At 42.4% G+C, this 20867-nt stretch overlaps 2 long non-coding RNA genes across 2 annotated transcripts; one reads left to right on the forward strand and one right to left on the reverse strand.

Moving 5' to 3' along the window:
* Positions 1-2289: 2289 nt before the first annotated feature.
* LOC139307286 (uncharacterized) lies at positions 2290-4670 on the reverse strand. Its single transcript, XR_011599620.1, has 2 exons — positions 4326-4670; positions 2290-2594 (listed from the first exon to the last, which is right to left on the reverse strand). It is a non-coding gene; the product is annotated as an uncharacterized lncRNA (long non-coding RNA).
* LOC139307285 (uncharacterized) lies at positions 2422-10511 on the forward strand. The gene is made up of 4 exons (XR_011599619.1): positions 2422-2643; positions 3782-3930; positions 4285-4345; positions 4430-10511. It is a non-coding gene; the product is annotated as an uncharacterized lncRNA (long non-coding RNA).
* The last annotated feature ends 10356 nt before the right edge of the window (positions 10512-20867 follow it).

The raw sequence follows: 20867 nt of genomic DNA on the forward strand, positions 1-20867 counted from the left end.
TGGGTACCTGGTGGGGATTCTCAGCATTGCCTTCCATGGTAGTCAGAGTGTGGGGAGGTATGACATGTCCTGGAAGGCCTTCCAGGCCGAGTTGGCTCTGGAAGAGTTGTTTTTTGGGCATCCTTTGTCACCGCTGGACTACACTCTTAGTGCCAGTCTTGGTACTAATACAGTGAACAGCAGGAGCTTGAGCCACGAGAGGGGGTTCCTTGGGCTGGCACCCTACAACAGCGCCAGTTTGGAGGAGTCTCCACCACCTCTCCACCATTGGACCAGGGATGAGCTCCAGAGGCTTCGTATTGAGAGGGTTTGGCCTGTTTGCCAGGCTCTGGAGGCTGGACCAGCTGTGCTTGGGGCAGCACTCATAAAGGTCCTGTTTGGGGACCTTTATAAGAGGAATACACAGCTTCCCTGGACATCTTTGAAGTCTGACACCCCACCTGGCAGGCTGACAGGTGCTAAGTCAATCGAGGTTCTCTGCAAGGATCTTGCTACTAAGAATGTGTTCCATGTCCCCAATACGTTTGGACGTGTACGGGTGCTGGTGACACAGGCTGGTCAGGATGTGGAAGAGTGTCTGGTGACAGGCCTTATTGCAGAGGGCTTTGTCTTTTTTCCTGACATCAAGTTCCGGGACCTGAAGCATGGAAAAAGGGTGTGGTGGAACTTTAAGGATTGGATCCAGATCCACAAGGGTGACCAGGAACCCCTTCCCATTTCCATGACAGCCTCAAGGACTCTACTGGTCCTGAGTGAAATTGAGAGGCGCTCTCTCAGTTTCTCCAGAAACCTGGAGGTGTACCGTGAACACGGTATGCCATGGATGGCCAAGGTGCTTGAGAGGCTACCAAAGGGGCTCAAAGGTAGTCTCCTCCTGAACACACTGACCTTCATCTCATGTGTGGGCATGTTGATGAATGGTGGGTTTGTGGACTTTGTCCAGCTCAAGGACGTCCTACAGGAAATGTCACTTGGGGGGGTCAGCCAGCATCATTTGCAAAAGCTGCAGCTGCAGTCCAAGTTCACCTTGGACAAAGTGAGGAATGTGACACTGTGGAAACTACACCGGGACATTCCATACAGGCTGGTGCATCAGGCGGTGCGTGTGCCTGCTGTGCGAGCTCCTCCGAAGGACACTGAGGATGCATGTGTCCAGCCCCTGGAAGATGTCCAACAGGTGGAGGATCAGGACGACATCAGGCCTCCTGTGCGTTTGCCTTCCCAGTTCTTGCCTGGAAACACCAAGAAGCACTGGTCAGCTTTGGAGGACTCGCTGATTGACAGGGACCCTGTCATCACTTTCAAAGATGGATATGAGAAGTACCTGGTCAAATGCCGTCAGGAGAACATTCCAGCCAGACCATATCGGGCGTTCAAGTCCAGGAGACAGCGCCTGCTGAAGTAAGGGTATACAGTGTGACATGGTTGTTAAAAGTGTAGTTGAGGAGGACTGTGATGACAACAGTTTGTTGTGATAAGGGAGTGTTGAAAATGTTATGTGCAATATATTCATAAATGTAAATAAATGTTGTTCATAAAAGCTCTGTGGTTGTGTGATTTGTGTTTCGTTGTCTTTAAAAGGCAAATGGGTAACAGGTATGATGGTATTAATGAACTTGCCTACTCCTGTCATGGTCAGGGCAAGGATACAGGACAGGTCAAGTGTAGAGGTCAGTGTAAGTATTTCAAAGGGTCTAGGCAAGTACGAGCAGTTGAGAGGTTTCAGTCAAGTATAAGTGTTTCACAGGTTCCAGGTAAGTATAAGTTTTTCACAGTTTCCAGGTAAGTATAAGTGTTTCACATTTTCCAGGTAAGTATAAGTGTTTCACAGGTTCCAGGTAAGTATGAGGATTTTACAGGTTGCAGGTAAGTATGAGCAGTTCACAGGTTTCAGGTAAGTATGAGCAGTTGACAGGTTTCAGGTAAGTATGAGCAGTTTATAGTTTTACAGGGTAGAGGTAAGTATAAGTATCACACAGGGTAGAGGTAAGTATAAGTAATGTAATGTAAGGTAATTTTTGGACTTTTTGGTCTGGCCTCAGTGACACTAAGGCACATAAGCCCCCACGCCACGTCAAGGCATAGTCCATGTGAGGGGTATTTTTTTGTATTTTTAATATTTTTTTATTTTTTTTTGTATTTTTAATATTTTTTTAATTTTTTTTGTATTTTTATTTTTTTTTGCTGTAATGAAAATGAAATATGCTGTCTCGTCTTCTGGAGGTGAAATGTCTCAAAAAGTTCATATAAAAACAACCTACAAAGAACAAGAAACTACAACAGTAACGGTAAGCTTTAAATAAAGTTTATTGAACCAAAAAAACTCCCTCCTTTTAATTGTCCTCGTCTGAGACGATTGCGTCATCGGAAGAGAAGTCGTCCTCTTCCTGAATAGTGTGGAGGGTGGGTACAAACGTCTCCCATTTTTTCCAGCGTCTCATATCACTCCTACGTTGATTCTTCTCATTTCTTTTTTTCTTTTTCTTTCTCCTGTTTCTCCTCTGCAGAGCACTGACGACATCTTCATATGAAGGCGGTGGAAGAAGTGGAGGAAGTGGAGGACGTGGAGGAGCTACGACAGGCCTTCGTGGTGTCTGCGTAGCCATGATTGCAACAGAAAGTAAACAGTACGGGGAAAAAAAGGTGAGTTTTGGCGGTAAAAACAGGATCATGAGTGTGTAGTGAAATTTGACACTGCATATATTGTTACAATGTTAGCAACAACGAGTTTGTATGGTCTTCCGTAGCGAAGCTACGTCATTTTTTGACCGGAAATTGTGTGTATCTCAGCTTCGGAAGGTCGTAGAGAGCTGGGGACACTTGCTACGTGTTCAGCGTGGTGGAATTATGGTAGACGGAAGCTGTTTGCAAGTGTCTACGAGGTTCGGTTCGGGAGATATCGGGTATGGACAAAAGGACTGGACAAACGGCTGGAAAATGTGTGTTTCTTGAGTAACTTTTGAAGGGAAGGTGCTAGAGACTTGGAACCATGATTCGTCTAGCATATATCGGGTACGGGCTTTCCAACGGTACCAGGCACGAGCCTGTACGATTTACCGTTGCGGAGATACGAGTTTCACGAATTCCCCATCCGCAATGAATGGGGTGATTTTCAAGCTAAAAATCTCAAAGTGTGGAGTGAGGTGAAAAATGCCTAACAAAATCTTCTTCCCAGAAAGTTGTTAGGAGCACGTTTCAGGCAATTTGGAGTAGATTTGATGTCACTTGACCTTTGAGCATTTTGGTGGATTGGCAGGTGACCAGCACCTGTATTGTATAGTTAATTAGGGGAGTCTTTGTTCTGGTATTAGAGATTCTGAGGCTCACAAGCCCCCACGCCACGTCAAGGCAGAGTCCATGTGGAGGGTTTTGTTTTTATTTTATTTATTTTTGTTAAAGGGTTAAACTACTATACTAATAACACACACATTTTGGAACAAACAAAGAAACAGTCAGTAAGAACATAATAAAAACAATGGGGAACACTGACAACGCCCATGAAGGAGTGGGGTTAGGGGGCTACACCAAACTATGAAGTGTGTTGACAAGACTCAGAGAGGTGTGTTTTGTAACTAAGTAGATCCCCTGTGTGTGTGTGTGTGTGTGTGTGTGTGTGTGTGTGTGTGTGTGTGTGTGTGTGAACAAATGTCATCATCATTTGTCTGTAGTCCTCAGGGGAAAAACTGTTGCTAGAGACTTGGAAGCATGGTTCATCTAGCATATATCGGGCACAGGCTTTCCAACAGTACTAACCCTGACTCTCTATGACTTTCTGTTGCAGAGATACGTGAGATTCTTTGGTAGACAATAGCCGTAGCTCAGGAAGGGAGACATGGGACTACGACTGGCGTGTTCACCATAGTCGATGTAGTGGAGATGGCAACCACCCCTGAAATTGTTGGACCTTCCTATCAGGACTAATAACATGAGGTAAGTTGTGAAGTTGTTAAGATGTTATATTATAAATTCATAGTGTTAATGTATTAAAGTAGGAACAAGTTCGTATGTTTGTATGGAAGTGCATTTTTGGAAGTGGCCACAGGAGGGCAGTCATGCTCCATGCTTCCACATTTTTCCACTTCCACACTTCAATACAGTGAAGTGTAAACTATCATGTTTTGCCTAATTGAAGGTATCAAGTCATATTTTCCTATTTTTGATGCTGTAATACGCTGAGATCATACATCATAAGTGTATACAACCCATTGTCACCCAAAAGATCAAACGGGGGATTTGTTTTACACTGTTTTTGAAATGTATTGATCAAAATCTCTTGTTTATCAGGGAACAAGCAAAAGCCCACGGTTCCCCTCTGAGCGACTCACCTGCTGAGAAGCATATTCTGGTAATTGGCAGCCACACAGTCAGAAATTGAACTTAGCCACACCAGCGACCATAGTGAAATGTACTCCTTTGTTTTGCTTCGCAGTCTTGCAGGTTCCTGTGAATCGTGGTCCTGCTACGTCTGGCTGCTGCTTCCGCCGTAGGCCTGCTTGACTCTCATCACTACAGTTATTATGTCCACTCTTTCTTCTGTCACTATTACAGCTGTTATTGTTAATGTCAGCCATTATTACATATGTAACGACTATTGTCAGTTATATTTCCAGTATCATTATGATCATAATTGTGGACTCTTTGGTCTGGTCTCAGAGATTCTGAGGCACACAAGCCCCCACGCCACGTCAAGGCAGAGTCCATGTGGAGGTTTTTTTTTTTTGTTTTTGTTTTTTTTTGTTAGGGTTAAAATACTATACTAATAACACACAAATTTTAGAACAAACAAAGAAACAAACAGTCATTAAGAACATAATAAAAACAATGGGGAACACTGACAACGCCCATGAAGGAGTGGGGTTAGGGGGCTATACTAAAAACTATACTAAAAACACACACATTTATGAACAAACAGTCATTAACAACATAAAAAAAAACTATGGGGAAAAATGAAAACGCCCATGAAGGGTTAGGGGAAGGGTCCGAAAAAAAATATCATCGTAATTTTTTGTGGTGAGGGGAAACACTGATGAAGGAGTGCGTCAGCTGACAGTAACAAATATTGTTTAATATGCTGTCATGATGAGTGACTTGCTTCTCTGCCAAAGGAAGGTGGACAGCACAGGGGTTGTAATTTTGTGCCCCCCTGTAGGTGGAAAGGCATGTGGTGGGAGCCTGGTCCAGCAGATTCGCAGGATAAACACTGTGGAAGGAGTGGGGTAGGCTTTAAAAGCAAATATCGTCATCATCCGTCTCTGGTCCTGTTAAATAACAAAGGAGGAGGAGTTGAGGCTCTGAAAAAAAATATCATCGTCGTCGGCGTCGACTGGTTCGTCTAAATGGGTTAGGGGAAACACTGATGAAGGGGTCAGTCACATGATAGGATAAAATATTGTCTACTATGCCGTCATCTCTAGTGACTTGCTTCTCTTCATGAGGAATGTGTAAATTATACTTACGGGAGTCTTGTGCTGTCTGAAGCTGCTGGTTCCGCCACTCAGTTTGTCTGGGCTCACCAGCTCCAGACATGAATGACTTTATTTAACATGTCGTATCGCTCACGGCCACTTGTGGGCAGCAGAGTAACATGAATAGCAGGTGTGTGTTAGGGAAAAATGGAACAAAAATGTGTCAGTATATAAATAATAAAATAATTATTCTATCAGATCAGAATTAGAATCAGAATTATAAATAATACATTGATCCCCGGGGACTACCACAATTGTTTCATAAAAACAGTCACTAGTAACTCTGCTTTCTCTCAGGCATTGCGTCCGTCTGCTCTCTCTATCTCCTTTCTCCCTGTCAGCTGTCTGGCAGAGCTGCCAGGGATGGAGAGGGGCAGAGTGTTCCTGAGTGACCACTGAGCAGCATAGAGAGAGTGCGAGAAAGAGACAGGGGTGCGCTGTTTTTTACAGACAGGCGGCGCTTATTAAAATGGCTTATTATTAACAAAATACAACATTATGAAAAAATAAAACACTATAAAAGTAATACAATTGTTACTCTATCAGATCAGAATCAGAATCAGAATCTGAAATATTTTACTGATCCCCGGGGGGGGGGGAATTGTACTATGACAATTATTTCAGGAAATAATCATTAAAAAAAGTCCTCACCACGGTCCGCTTTAACTCTGTCTTGGCGTCCGTCTGCTCTCTCACTCTCCTCTCCCCTCTCTCTGGCAGAACCGCCAGTGGGGGAGAGGGTTCCTGAGTGAGCACTGAGCTGTAGTAGACATAGAGAGAGAGAGAGAGAGAGAGAGAGAGAGAGAGAGAGAGAGAGAGAGAGAGAGAGAGAGAGAGAGAGAGAGAGAGAGAGAGAGAGAGAGAGGTGGCGCTTGTAAAAATGCGTAGTCACCAAGTCACTACAACAATGTGACAAAATGTAACACTATAAAAATAATAAAATAACTGTTATTCTATCAGATCAGAATTAGAATCAGAGTCATAAAGACTTTACTGACCCGGGGGGAAATTGTACTACCATAATTGTGTCATAAGATAAGTTTTAAAAAAAGTCCTCACCGCGCTACGCTTTATCACAGCCATCTTGTCCGGTCCGTCTCTGCCCTGTCACTCCTCTCCCCTCTCTGGCAGAACCGCCAGTGTGGGAGAGGAGGGGCAGAGTGTTCCTGAGTGAGCACAGAGCTGCAGTAGAGATAAAAACTCTTATTATATCAGATCAGAATTAGAATCAGAATCAGAAATACTTTACTGATCCCCGGGGGGAAATTGTACTACCATATTTTTGTTATAAAATAAGTTGGAAATAAATTCCTCACCGCACTCAGCTTTATCTCAGCCATCTTGTCTGTCTGCTATCTCATTCTCCTCTCCCGTCTCTGGCAGAACCGCCAGGGTGGGAGAGGAGGGGCAGAGTGTTCCTGAGTGAACACTTGTTGGCTGGACAGATAGAAAGAGCAAAAGAGAGAGAGAGGTGGCGCTTTTAAAAATGCGTAGTCATGAAGTACCTACAACAATGTGACAAAATGTAACACTATAAAAATAATAAAATAACTCTTATTCTATCAGATCAGAATTAGAATCAGAATCATAAATACTTTAGTGATCCCCAGGGGGAAATTGTACTACCACAATTGTGTCATAACATAAGTTGGAAAAAAATTCCTCACCGCACTCAGCTTTATCTCAGCCATCTTGTCCGTCTCTGCTCTGTCACTCCTCTCCCCTGTCGGGCAGAACCGCCAGTGGGGGAGAGGGGCAGAGTGTTCCTGAGTGAACACTTGTTGGCTGGACAGATAGAAAGAGCAAAAGAGAGAGAGAGGTGGCGCTTTTAAAGATGCGTAGTCATCAAGTACCTACAACAATGTGACAAAATGTAACACTATAAAAATAATAAAATAACTTTTATTCTATCAGATCAGAATTAGAATCAGAATCCTAAATACTTTAGTGATCCCCAGGGGGAAATTGTACTACCATAATTGTGTCATAAGATAAGTTTCAAAAAAACTCCTCACCGCGCTCAGCTGTATCGCTGCACTCTTGTGCGTCCCTGCTCTAACTCTCCTCTCCGCTCCTGGCAGAACCGCCAGGGTGGGAGAGGGGCAGAGTGTTCCTGAGTGAGCACCTTTCGGCATTATAGACAGAAAGAAAGACAGAGAGAGAGAGAGAGGGAGGTGGCGCTTCTAAAAATGCGTAGTCATCAACTACCTACAACAATAGGAAAAAATTGAACAGTATAAAAATAATTACATATTTATTATTACATAAAATGAGAATCAGAAATACTGTATTGATCCCCGGGGGGAAATTGTACTACCATAATTGTGTCATAAGATAAGTTGTAAAAAAAGTCGTCACCGCGCTCCGCTGTATCGCAGCCATCTTGCCCGTCTGCACTCTCACTTTCCTCTCCCCTGTCTGGCAGAACCGCCAGTGGGGGAGAGGGGCAGAGTGTTCCTGAGTGAGCACTGACCTGCATTACAGATAGACAGACAGAGAGAGAGAGAGAGTGAGGTGGCGCTTCTAAAAATGCGTAGTCATCAACTACCTACAACAATATCAAAAAATGTAACACTATAAAAAATATAAAATACTTCTTATTCTATCAGATCACAATCAGAATCACACATATTTTACTGATCCCCGGGGGGAAATTGTACTACGACAATTATTTCAGAAAATAACTATTAAAAAAAAGTCCTCACCACGGTCCGCTTTATCTTTACTCTCCTCTCCCCTCTCTCTGGCAGAACCGCCAGTGGGGGAGAGGAGGGGCAGAGAGTTCCTGAGTGAGCACTGAGCTGCAGTAGAGATAAAAACTCTTATTATATCAGATCAGAATTAGAATCAGAATCAGAAATACTTTACTGATCCCCGGGGGGAAATTGTACTACCATAATTTTGTTATAAAATAAGTTGGAAAAAAATTTCTCACCGCACTCAGCTTTATCTCAGCCATCTTTTCCGGTCCGTCTCTGCCCTGTCACTCCTCTCCCCTCTCTGGCAGAACCGCCAGTGTGGGAGAGGAGGGGCAGAGTGTTCCTGAGTGAGCACAGAGCTGCAGTACAGATAAAAACTCTTATTATATCAGATCAGAATTAGAATCAGAATCAGAAATACTTTACTGATCCCCGGGGGGAAATTGTACTACCATAATTTTGTTATAAAATAAGTTGGAAAAAAATTCCTCACCGCACTCAGCTTTATCTCTGCCATGGTGTCCGTCTGCTCTCTCAATCTCCTCTCCCCTCTGTGGCAGAACCGCCAGCGTGGGAGAGGAGGGGCAGAGAGTTCCTGAGTGAGCACTTAGCAGCAGAGAGAGACAGAGAGAGAGAGAGCGACAGATATAGCGAGAGAGAGAGAGAGAGAGAGAGAGACAGAGAGAGAGAGAGCGACAGATAGAGCGAGAGAGAGAGAGAGAGACAGAGAGCGACAGATAGAGCGAGAGAGAGAGAGAGAGAGAGGTGCGCTGTAATGCAAATAGAAGTGGCGCGTCTAAAAATGCTTAGTCATCCAGTAAGTACAACAATAGCATAAAATGGAACCGTATAAAAGTAACAAAACAATTATTGTTCCATAAAATCAGAATCAGAATCAGAAATACTTTATGGATCCCCGGGGTGAAATTGTATGACCAGAATTGTAGAGGCAAATAAGTACTCACGGCGTCCGTGCGCTCTCTCACTCACTGCTCTGCTCTCTTTCCTGTCCCGTTTTGGCGCCACGGTGGGGGAGGGGCAGACTGTTCCAGAGGGAGCACTTTGTGGCAGTATAGATAGAGAGACAGAGAGAGAGAGAGAGAAAGGTGCGTGGTAATGCGCAACAAAGTGGCGCGTCTAAAAATGATTAGTCATCCAGTAACTACAACAATAGCATAAAATGGAACCGTATAAAAATAAAAAAACATTTATTCTTCCATTAAATCAGAATCAGAAATACTTTATGGATCCCCGGGGGGAAATTGTACGACCATAATTGTAGAGGCAAATAAGTACTCACGGCGTTCGTGCGCTCTCTCACTGTCTGCCCTTCCCCGACTGGTAGTGGCGCCAAAGTGAGGGAGGGGCGGAGTTCTTCTGAGTGATCATTTTGTGGCAGTATAGATAGAGAGAGAGAGATAAAGAGAGAGAGAGAGAGAGAGAGAGCTGCGTGGTAATGCGCAGAGTAGTGGCGCCTCTAAAAATCCTTATCATCACGTACCTACAACAATACGACAAAATGGAACCGTATAAAAATCATTTAACATTTATTATTCCATAAATTCACAATCGGAAATACGTTATTGATCCCCGGGGAGAAATAGTACCACAACTGTTTCAGAAATTAAGTATAAAAAAAAGCCCTCACCGCGGTCCGCTTTATCTCTCGGATTCTCTGCTCTGTCCCTTTCTGGGAGAGGCGCCATGGCGGGGGAGGTTCGGAGTTCTTATGAGTGAGCATTTTGTGGCAGTATAGATAGAAAGAGAGAGTGTGAGAGAGAGAGCTGTGTTGTAATGCGCAGAGAAATGGCGCGTCTAAAAATGGTTACTCATCAAGTACGTACAACAATACGACAAAATGGAACAGTATAAAATTCATTAAACATTTATTATTCCATAAATTCAGAATCAGAAATACTTTATTGATACCCGGGGGGAAGTTATACTACCACAATTGTTTCTCAAAATACGTAGTAAAAAAATTACTCACCGCGTCCGCGTCCGTGTGCTCTCTGACTGCTCTGCTCTTTTTTCCTGTCTGGTTTTGGCGCCAGGGTGGGGGAGGGGCATAGTGTCCCTGAGTGAGGACTGAGCAGCAGTAGACACAGAGAGACACAGGGGTGCGCTGTTTGCACAGAGAAGCGGCGCTTTGAGGAAATGATCAGACATAGATATTGAAAATTGTAATGTCATACAAATGTAAGTGGCCAGAGGCAGGTGACATGTTTGGTCTAGAGTCAAGTGTAGTAGTTGTTTTACGATCATTGTTTGATGTTAAAAGTGAGTTTTGAAAAAGTGTTGTTAAAAATTATCGTTCAAATTCAATAAAACTTGTTCATAAAAACTCTGTGATTGTGTGATTTGTGTTTCATTGTCTGTAAAAGGTAAATGTGTAATAGGTATGATGGTATTAATGAACTTGCCTACTACTGTCACGGTCAGGGCAAGGATACAGGACAGGTCTAATATAGACGTAAGTATAATTCTATTACAGGGTATAGATAAGTATAAGTAGTGTACAGGTAATTTGTGGACTCTTTGGTCTGGTCTCAGAGATTCTGAGGCACAAAAGCCCCCACGCCACGTCAAGGCAGAGTCCATGTGAGGGTAAATTTATTTTTTTTCTTTAATGTATTTTTTTTTTTTTTTTTTTTTTTTTTAATTTTGTTTCTAAGTGAAATGACATATGCTGCCTCATCTTCTGGAGGTGTCAGCAGTGATGTATACGAGTAAAAAAAATAAAAATAAAAACAAATGAAAAGAAACTACAAAATTAAAATCAAACTTGAATAAACTTTTTTTAATACGAAAAATAATTTCTCCTAATTGTCCTTATCTAAAATGATTGTGTCGTCGGAAGACAACTCCTTGTCTTCCTTAATGGTACGTAGGGTGGGGACAAACCTTTTCCATTTTTTCCAATGTTTCACCCCCCTCTTATATTCATTCTTCTTCTTTTTGTTCTTCTTCTTCTTCTTTTTCTTTAGCAGGACACCGGCCACATGTTGAAATCCAGGTGGCGGAACAGGTGGAGGAAGTGGAGGAGATCCGCTAGGTAGAGGTGGTGGCTGAGTTGCCATGATTGCAAATGACAGAACACAGTATGAAACATAAGGTTCCGGGGTTAAAAGACGATCATGAGTGTGTACCGCAATTGCACCCAGGTGCATTTCGTATTTGTTGATTAACTTGCTAGGAAGGTGCTAGAGACTTGGAAGCATGATTCGTCTAACATATATCGACTATTGCCGTTCCAACGGTACCAGGCACGACTCTGTACGAGTTTTCGTTGCGGAGATACGAGTTGCAGATATTACCCATCCGCAATGAGTGGTGTTTTTTTGAAGCGAAAATTGACTAAGTGTGGAGTGAGGTGAAAAATGCCTAACCAAATCGTCTTCCCAGAAAGTATTTAGGAGCACGTTTCAGGCAATTTGGAGTCGATTTGATGTCACTTGACTTTTGAACATTTTGGTGGATTGTCAGGTGACCAGTACCTGTATTGTATAGGTAATTTAGAGACTCTTTGGTCTGGTATCAGAGATTCTGAGGCACACAAGCCCCCACGCCACGTCAAGAAAGAGTCCATGTGGAGGTTTTTTTATTTTATTTTATTTTTATTTATTTTTGCGAAAAGTTTAAACTACTATACTAATAACACACACAGTTTTCAACAAACAAACAGTCAGTAAGAACATAAGAAAAAGATTGTGGAACAATGAAAACGCCCATGAAGGAGTGGGCTAGGGTATGAAAAAAAATATCGTCTTCATCTTCATCTTTCGTTCTGCCTTGCTTCCCTTCATTTGGAAGGTGGACAGTGCAGGGGTTGTAATTTTGTGCCCTCCGTAGGTGGAAAGGCACCTTTCGGGAGCCTGGTCCAGCTTCATCACTGAATGATGAATGATTTTATTTAACATGTCGTACCGCTCGCGGCCATGTGTGTGCAGCACACAGATAGCATCATGTAGGAGGGGTGATTATTATTATTATTTTTTTTGGCGCCTTTACTCAACATGTCGTACCGCTGGCGTCCACGTGGGCGCAGCAGAGGAACATGATTAGCAGGTGTGTGATAAAGTGAGACTGGGCTCATGTCCTTTTTCTTTAATAACTTTTGAACGCAAGGTCGTAGAGACTTGAAACCAAGACTTTTGACTAAACACATTAGGTGAAGCTTTCCAACGGTACCACCCCCGAGTCTGTACGAGCTTACGTTGCGGATTTACGTAATTTTTTGATCTGAAAGTGTGTGTATCTCAGCAACGGAAGGTCGTAGAGAGCTGGGGACACTTGCTACGTGTTCAGCGTGGTGGAATTATAGTAAACGGAAGTTATTTGCAAGTGTCCACGACGTTCGGTTCTGGAGATATCGGGCATTGACAAAAGGACTGGACCAACGGCTGGAAAATGTGTGTTTCTTGAATAACTTTTGAAGGGAAGGTGCTAGAGACTTGGAACCATGATTCGTCTAGCATATATCGGGTACGGGCTTTCCAACGGTACCAGGCACGAGCCCGTACGAGTTTGCGTTGCGGAGATACGATTTGCAGATATTCCCCATCCGCAATGAATGGGCTGAATTTCAAGCGAAAATTGCCTAAGTGTGGAGGGTGGTGAAAATTGCTTAAGTAAATGGTGTTGCTGGAAAGTAGTTATGAGCACGTTTGAGGCAATTTGGAGTGGATTGGAGTAGGGTCAGGGTGGGGGAGCTGAGCCCGCCTGTTGTTTTTTCCATATATTTTTCGTTCGTCTTTTATTTTTTAAATTTTAACACCTTAATAGCTGTACTAAATTAACTGGTGTCAATGGTATGTTTTTCTGTCAATATAATTAAATCTTTCGATATTACTTAAGAAATTTTTAAAGCCCTCGATCCCTTTACCGACGAATAGAGCCCAATTAAAAAGAAATCTGTCCGTGGGAATGTTACTTTTAACCCCGTAATGGGGTTACTGTGGGGGAACTGAGCCCGTTCCCTGAACGGGGCGGGAGGCGCACGGTCCATCCCCCGGTCTGCAGCATAATCCCGGCCCCAAGTTTTCTGATGGAAGCGCTGGCGTCTCCTGCCATAGCGCACTTCCGTACAGCCATCAAACATCTGATATGGCTGTATGAGCAGTGTTGTCGCGTTTTTAATGTTAATTGATATGTATTAATTAATTAATTAATTTATTTATTTATTAATGAAGGTATGTATTTGTAAAGGCGAAAATTCAAATGAAATGAACAAATGAAATGAAAAAAAGTCTGAGGAAAAGGGAGCTCTCCTCTGTGTGTGTGTGGCTAGGTACTCCCCTTAGTGGCTTTCATTTTTTTTTCGTCCCTCTTTTTTTTCGTTCATCTTTTATTTTTTCAAGTTTAAGCCCTTAATCCCTGTGCTAAATTAACTGGTGTCAATGGTATGTTTTTCTGTCAATATAATGTTATAGCTCTCGATTCCTTTACAGACGAATAGAGCCTAATTAAATATAATTCTGTTCCTGTAAATGAAACTTTTAACACCGTAATATACTTGCGAAATGAATAGTGTCAATATAATGTTTTTCCATAAATGTAATTTTAACTTTAAACTATGTCAACGTCTTGCTTCCCTTATCAATCAATTAGTATTAATAAAATGGTGTTGTATCAATGTTATTTTTACTTTTAACCCATAAATGCCTTTACTAAAGAAATTGTTCCCCAGTTATAGTTGTTTGTCAATGTAATTAAAATATTTAACCCCTTAATTACCTTATTAAATGTTTTAACAATAAATGAAATTGTGTGTTGTGCTTATTTTAAGGAGGGAATAGGGTTAAAAAGCATGATCAGCTATTTGAGGATCAGCTATTCTTGAATAACTTGTCATAGGGTTATGTATAGGGTTATGTATAGGGATTAGGGGGTTTTACCCAAAGTGAGCCTGGGCTCACTTACTTTTTGGTGAATAACTTTTGAACGGAAGGTCGTAGAGACTTGAAACCAAGGTCCTTGAATTGAAATAGTGGGCCGGCCTTTCCAACGGTAGCACCCCCGAGTCTGTACGAGCTTCCGTTGAGGAGATACGTCACTTCCTTTGGTCATGATTTTGTGTATCTCAGCTTGGGAAGGTCGTAGAGAGCTGGGGACACTTCCTACGTGTTCAGCGTGGTGTAATTAGTGTATACGGAAGGTGGTTTGGAGACTGTACGAGGTTCGGTTCGGGAGATATTCGCCAAAGTGTGTTTTGTCATTGATTGTGATTGGCCGAGTGGTTTTTGTCTGCTAACTTTTGAAGGGAAGGTGCTAGAGACTTGCAACCCTCATTCGTCTAGCATATATGGACTATTGCCGTTCCAACGGTAGCAGCCACGAGTCTGTAGGACGTTCCTGTCCGGAGATACAAGTGTGTGATATTCTCCATAGAGAATGAATGGAGTGAAAGTCAAGCGAAAATTGTGGAGGGAGGTGAAAAATGCCTAACTAACTGGTGTTCCCAGAAAGTGGTTAGGAGCACGTTTCAGGCAATTTGGAGTGGATTTGAATGAAAACTTGACATTCAGGCCGCTTTCACTGAAAACTTGTCCTTTCCTCCTGTTTTGAATGAAAGCTTCACTTTGGGCCCTCGTTCAGTCTCAAACTGCATATTTGACCTGTTTTGAGTCAAACCGTGAGTTTGGAGCGGATTTGAATGAAAAGTTCACGTTCAGGCCTATTTCAGTCAAAACTTGACCTTTTCAACTGTTTTGAGTGAAAACTTGACATTCAGGCCGCTTTCACTGAAAACTTGTCCTTTCCTCCTGTTTTGAATGAAAGCTTCACTTTGGGCCCTCGTTCAGTCTCAAACTGCATATTTGACCTGTTTTGAGTCAAACAGTGAGTTTGGAGCTGTTTTGAGGGAAAACTTGACATTCAGGCCGCTTTCACTGAAAACTTGTCCTTTCCTCCTGTTTTGAATGAAAGCTTCACTTTCGGCCCTCGTTCAGTCTCAAACTGCATATTTGACCTGTTTTGAGTCAAACAGTGAGGTTGGAGCTGTTTTGAGGGAAAACTTGACATTCAGTCCGCTTTCACTGAAAACTTGTCCTTTCCTCCTGTTTTGAATGAAAGCTTCACTTTGGGCCCTCGTTCAGTCTCAAACTGCATATTTGACCTGTTTTGAGTCAAACCGTGAGTTTGGAGCGGATTTGAATGAAAAGTTCACGTTCAGGCCTATTTCAGTCAAAACTTGACCTTTTCAACTGTTTTGAGTGAAAACTTGACATTCAGGCCGCTTTCACTGAAAACTTGTCCTTTCCTCCTGTTTTGAATGAAAGCTTCACTTTGGGCCCTCGTTCAGTCTCAAACTGCATATTTGACCTGTTTTGAGTCAAACCGTGAGTTTGGAGCTGTTTTGAGTGAAAACTTGACATTCAGGCCGCTTTCACTGAAAACTTGTCCTTTCCTCCTGTTTTGAATGAAAGCTTCACTTTGGGCCCTCGTTCAGTCTCAAACTGCATATTTGACCTGTTTTGAGTCAAACCGTGAGTTTGGAGCTGTTTAGAGTGAAAACTTGACATTCAGGCCGCTTTCACTGAAAACTTGTCCTTTCCTCCTGTTTTGAATGAAAGCTTCACTTTGGGCCCTCGTTCAGTCTCAAACTGCATATTTGACCTGTTTTGAGTCAAACCGTGAGTTTGGAGCGGATTTGAATGAAAAGTTCACGTTCAGGCCTATTTAAGTCAAAACTTGACCTTTTCAACTGTTTAGAGGGAAAACTTGACATTCAGGCCGCTTTCACTGAAAACTTGTCCTTTCCTCCTGTTTTGAATGAAAGCTTCACTTTGGGCCCTCGTTCAGTCTCAAACTGCATATTTGACCTGTTTTGAGTCAAACCGTGAGTTTGGAGCGGATTTGAATGAAAAGTTCACGTTCAGGCCTATTTCAGTCAAAACTTGACCTTTTCAACTGTTTTGAGTGAAAACTTGACATTCAGGCCGCTTTCACTGAAAACTTGTCCTTTCCTCCTGTTTTGAATGAAAGCTTCACTTTCGGCCCTCGTTCAGTCTCAAACTGCATATTTGACCTGTTTTGAGTCAAACCGTGAGTTTGGAGCGGATTTGAATGAAAAGTTCACGTTCAGGCCTATTTCAGTCAAAACTTGACCTTTTCAACTGTTTTGAGTGAAAACTTGACATTCAGGCCGCTTTCACTGAAAACTTGTCCTTTCCTCCTGTTTTGAATGAAAGCTTCACTTTGGGCCCTCGTTCAGTCTCAAACTGCATATTTGACCTGTTTTGAGTCAAACCGTGAGTTTGGAGCGGATTTGAATGAAAAGTTCACGTTCAGGCCTATTTCAGTCAAAACTTGACCTTTTCAACTGTTTTGAGTGAAAACTTGACATTCAGGCCGCTTTCACTGAAAACTTGTCCTTTCCTCCTGTTTTGAATGAAAGCTTCACTTTCGGCCCTCGTTCAGTCTCAAACTGCATATTTGACCTGTTTTGAGTCAAACCGTGAGTTTGGAGCTGTTTTGAGGGAAAACTTGACATTCAGGCCGCTTTCACTGAAAACTTGTCCTTTCCTCCTGTTTTGAATGAAAGCTTCACTTTCGGCCCTCGTTCAGTCTCAAACTGCATATTTGACCTGTTTTGAGTCAAACCGTGAGTTTGGAGCGGATTTGAATGAAAAGTTCACGTTCAGGCCTATTTCAGTCAAAACTTGACCTTTTCAACTGTTTTGAGTGAAAACTTGACATTCAGGCCGCTTTCACTGAAAACTTGTCCTTTCCTCCTGTTTTGAATGAAAGCTTCACTTTGGGCCCTCGTTCAGTCTCAAACTGCATATTTGACCTGTTTTGAGTCAAACCGTGAGTTTGGAGTGGATTTGAATGAAAAGTTCACGTTCAGGCCTATTTCAGTCAAAACTTGACCTTTTCAACTGTTTTGAGTGAAAACTTGACATTCAGGTCGCTTTCACTGAAAACTTGTCCTTTCCTCCTGTTTTGAATGAAAGCTTCACTTTCGGCCCTCGTTCAGTCTCAAACTGCATATTTGACCTATTTTGAGTCAAACCGTGAGTTTGGAGCTGTTTTGAGTGAAAACTTGACATTCAGGCCGCTTTCACTGAAAACTTGTCCTTTCCTCCTGTTTTGAATGAAAGCTTCACTTTGGGCCCTCGTTCAGTCTCAAACTGCATATTTGACCTGTTTTGAGTCAAACCGTGAGTTTGGAGCTGTTTTGAGTGAAAACTTGACATTCAGGCCGCTTTCACTGAAAACTTGTCCTTTCCTCCTGTTTTGAATGAAAGCTTCACTTTGGGCCCTCGTTCAGTCTCAAACTGCATATTTGACCTGTTTTGAGTCAAACCGTGAGTTTGGAGCGGATTTGAATGAAAAGTTCACGTTCAGGCCTATTTCAGTCAAAACTTGACCTTTTCAACTGTTTTGAGTGAAAACTTGACATTCAGGCCGCTTTCACTGAAAACTTGTCCTTTCCTCCTGTTTTGAATGAAAGCTTCACTTTCGGCCCTCGTTCAGTCTCAAACTGCATATTTGACCTGTTTTGAGTCAAACCGTGAGTTTGGAGCTGTTTTGAGTGAAAACTTGACATTCAGGCCGCTTTCACTGAAAACTTGTCCTTTCCTCCTGTTTTGAATGAAAGCTTCACTTTGGGCCCTCGTTCAGTCTCAAACTGCATATTTGACCTGTTTTGAGTCAAACCGTGAGTTTGGAGCGGATTTAAATGAAAAGTTCACGTTCAGGCCTATTTCAGTCAAAACTTGACCTTTTCAACTGTTTTGAGTGAAAACTTGACATTCATGCCGCTTTCACTGAAAACTTGTCCTTTCCTCCTGTTTTGAATGAAAGCTTCACTTTCAGCCCTCGTTCAGTCTCAAACTGCATATTTGACCTGTTTTGAGTCAAACCGTGAGTTTGGAGCTGTTTTGAGTGAAAACTTGACATTCAGGCTGCTTTCACTGAAAACTTGTCCTTTCCTCCTGTTTTGAATGAAAGCTTCACTTTCGGCCCTCGTTCAGTCTCAAACTGCATATTTGACCTGTTTTGAGTCAAACCGTGAGTTTGGAGCGGATTTGAATGAAAAGTTCACGTTCAGGCCTATTTCAGTCAAAACTTGACCTTTTCAACTGTTTTGAGTGAAAACTTGACATTCAGGCCGCTTTCACTGAAAACTTGTCCTTTCCTCCTGTTTTGAATGAAAGCTTCACTTTCGGCCCTCGTTCAGTCTCAAACTGCATATTTGACCTGTTTTGAGTCAAACCGTGAGTTTGGAGCTGTTTTGAGTGAAAACTTGACATTCAGGCCGCTTTCACTGAAAACTTGTCCTTTCCTCCTGTTTTGAATGAAAGCTTCACTTTGGGCCCTCGTTCAGTCTCAAACTGCATATTTGACCTGTTTTGAGTCAAACCGTGAGTTTGGAGCTGTTTTGAGTGAAAACTTGACATTCAGGCCGCTTTCACTGAAAACTTGTCCTTTCCTCCTGTTTTGAATGAAAGCTTCACTTTCGGCCCTCGTTCAGTCTCAAACTGCATATTTGACCTGTTTTGAGTCAAACCGTGAGTTTGGAGCTGTTTTGAGTGAAAACTTGACATTCAGGCCGCTTTCACTGAAAACTTGTCCTTTCCTCCTGTTTTGAATGAAAGCTTCACTTTCGGCCCTCGTTCAGTCTCAAACTGCATATTTAACCTGTTTTGAGTCAAAACCGTGAGTTTGGAGCTGTTTAGAGTGAAAACTTGACATTCAGGCCGCTTTCACTGAAAACTTGTCCTTTCCTCCTGTTTTGAATGAAAGCTTCACTTTCGGCCCTCGTTCAGTTCTCAAACTGCATATTTGACCTGTTTTGAGTCAAACCGTGAGTTTGGAGCTGTTTTGAGTGAAAACTTGACATTCAGGCCGCTTTCACTGAAAACTTGTCCTTTCCTCCTGTTTTGAATGAAAGCTTCACTTTGGGCCCTCGTTCAGTTCTCAAACTGCATATTTGACCTGTTTTGAGTCAAACCGTGAGTTTGGAGCGGATTTGAATGAAAAGTTCACGTTCAGGCCTATTTCAGTCAAAACTTGACCTTTTCAACTGTTTTGAGTGAAAACTTGACATTCAGGCCGCTTTCACTGAAAACTTGTCCTTTCCTCCTGTTTTGAATGAAAGCTTTCACTTTGGGCCCTCGTTCAGTCTCAAACTGCATATTTGACCTGTTTTGAGTCAAACCGTGAGTTTGGAGCGGATTTGAATGAAAAGTTCACGTTCAGGCCTATTTCAGTTCAAAACTTGACCTTTTCAACTGTTTTGAGTGAAAACTTGACATTCAGGCCGCTTTCACTGAAAACTTGTCCTTTCCTCCTGTTTTGAATGAAAGCTTCACTTTGGGTCCCTCGTTCAGTTCTCAAACTGCATATTTGACCTGTTTTGAGTCAAACCGTGAGTTTGGAGCGGATTTGAATGAAAAGTTCACGTTCAGGCCTATTTCAGTCAAAACTTGACCTTTTCAACTGTTTTGAGTGAAAACTTGACATTCAGGCCGCTTTCACTGAAAACTTGTCCTTTCCTCCTGTTTTGAATGAAAGCTTCACTTTCGGCCCTCGTTCAGTCTCAAACTGCATATTTGACCTGTTTTGAGTCAAACCGTGAGTTTGGAGCGGATTTGAATGAAAAGTTTCACGTTCAGGCCTATTTCAGTCAAAACTTGACCTTTTCAACTGTATTAGAGTGAAAACTTGACATTCAGGCCGCTTTCACTGAAAACTTGTCCTTTCCTCCTGTTTTGAATGAAAGCTTCACTTTCGAGCCCTCGTTCAGTCTCAAACTGCATATTTGACCTGTTTTGAGTTAAACCGTGAGTTTGGAGCTGTTTTGAGTGAAAACTTGACATTCAGGCCGCTTTCACTGAAAACTTGTCCTTTCCTCCTGTTTTGAATGAAAGCTTCACTTTCGGCCCTCGTTCAGTCTCAAACTGCATATTTGACCTGTTTTGAGTCAAACCGTGAGTTTGGAGCTGTTTTGAGTGAAAACTTGACATTCAGGCCGCTTTCACTGAAAACTTGTCCCTTTCCTCCTGTTTTGAATGAAAGCTTCACTTTGGGCCCTCGTTCAGTCTCAAACTGCATATTTGACCTGTTTTGAGTCAAACCGTGAGTTTGGAGCGGATTTGAATGAAAAGTTCACGTTCAGGCCTATTTCAGTCAAAACTTGACCTTTTCAACTGTTTTGAGGGAAAAACTTGACATTCAGGCCGCTTTCACTGAAAACTTGTCCTTTCCTCCTGTTTTGAATGAAAGCTTCACTTTGGGCCCTCGTTCAGTCTCAAACTGCATATTTGACCTGTTTTGAGTCAAACCGTGAGTTTGGAGCGGATTTGAATGAAAAGTTCACGTTCAAGTGCCTATTTCAGTCAAAACTTGACCTTTTCAACTGTTTTGAGTGAAAAACTTGACATTCAGGCCGCTTTCACTGAAAACTTGTCCTTTCCTCCTGTTTTGAATGAAAGCTTCACTTTCGGCCCTCGTTCAGTCTCAAACTGCATATTTGACCTGTTTTGAGTCAAACCGTGAGTTTGGAGCGGATTTGAATGAAAAGTTCACGTTTCAGGCCTATTTCAGTCAAAACTTGACCTTTTCAACTGTTTTGAGTGAAAACTTGACATTCAGGCCGCTTTCACTGAAAACTTGTCCTTTCCTCCTGTTTTGAATGAAAGCTTCACTTTGGGCCCTCGTTCAGTCTCAAACTGCATATTTGACCTGTTTTGAG

This window comes from Enoplosus armatus, unplaced genomic scaffold, assembly GCF_043641665.1.
Source record: "Enoplosus armatus isolate fEnoArm2 unplaced genomic scaffold, fEnoArm2.hap1 Scaffold_66, whole genome shotgun sequence".
Classification (NCBI taxonomy): Eukaryota; Metazoa; Chordata; class Actinopteri; order Centrarchiformes; family Enoplosidae; genus Enoplosus; species Enoplosus armatus.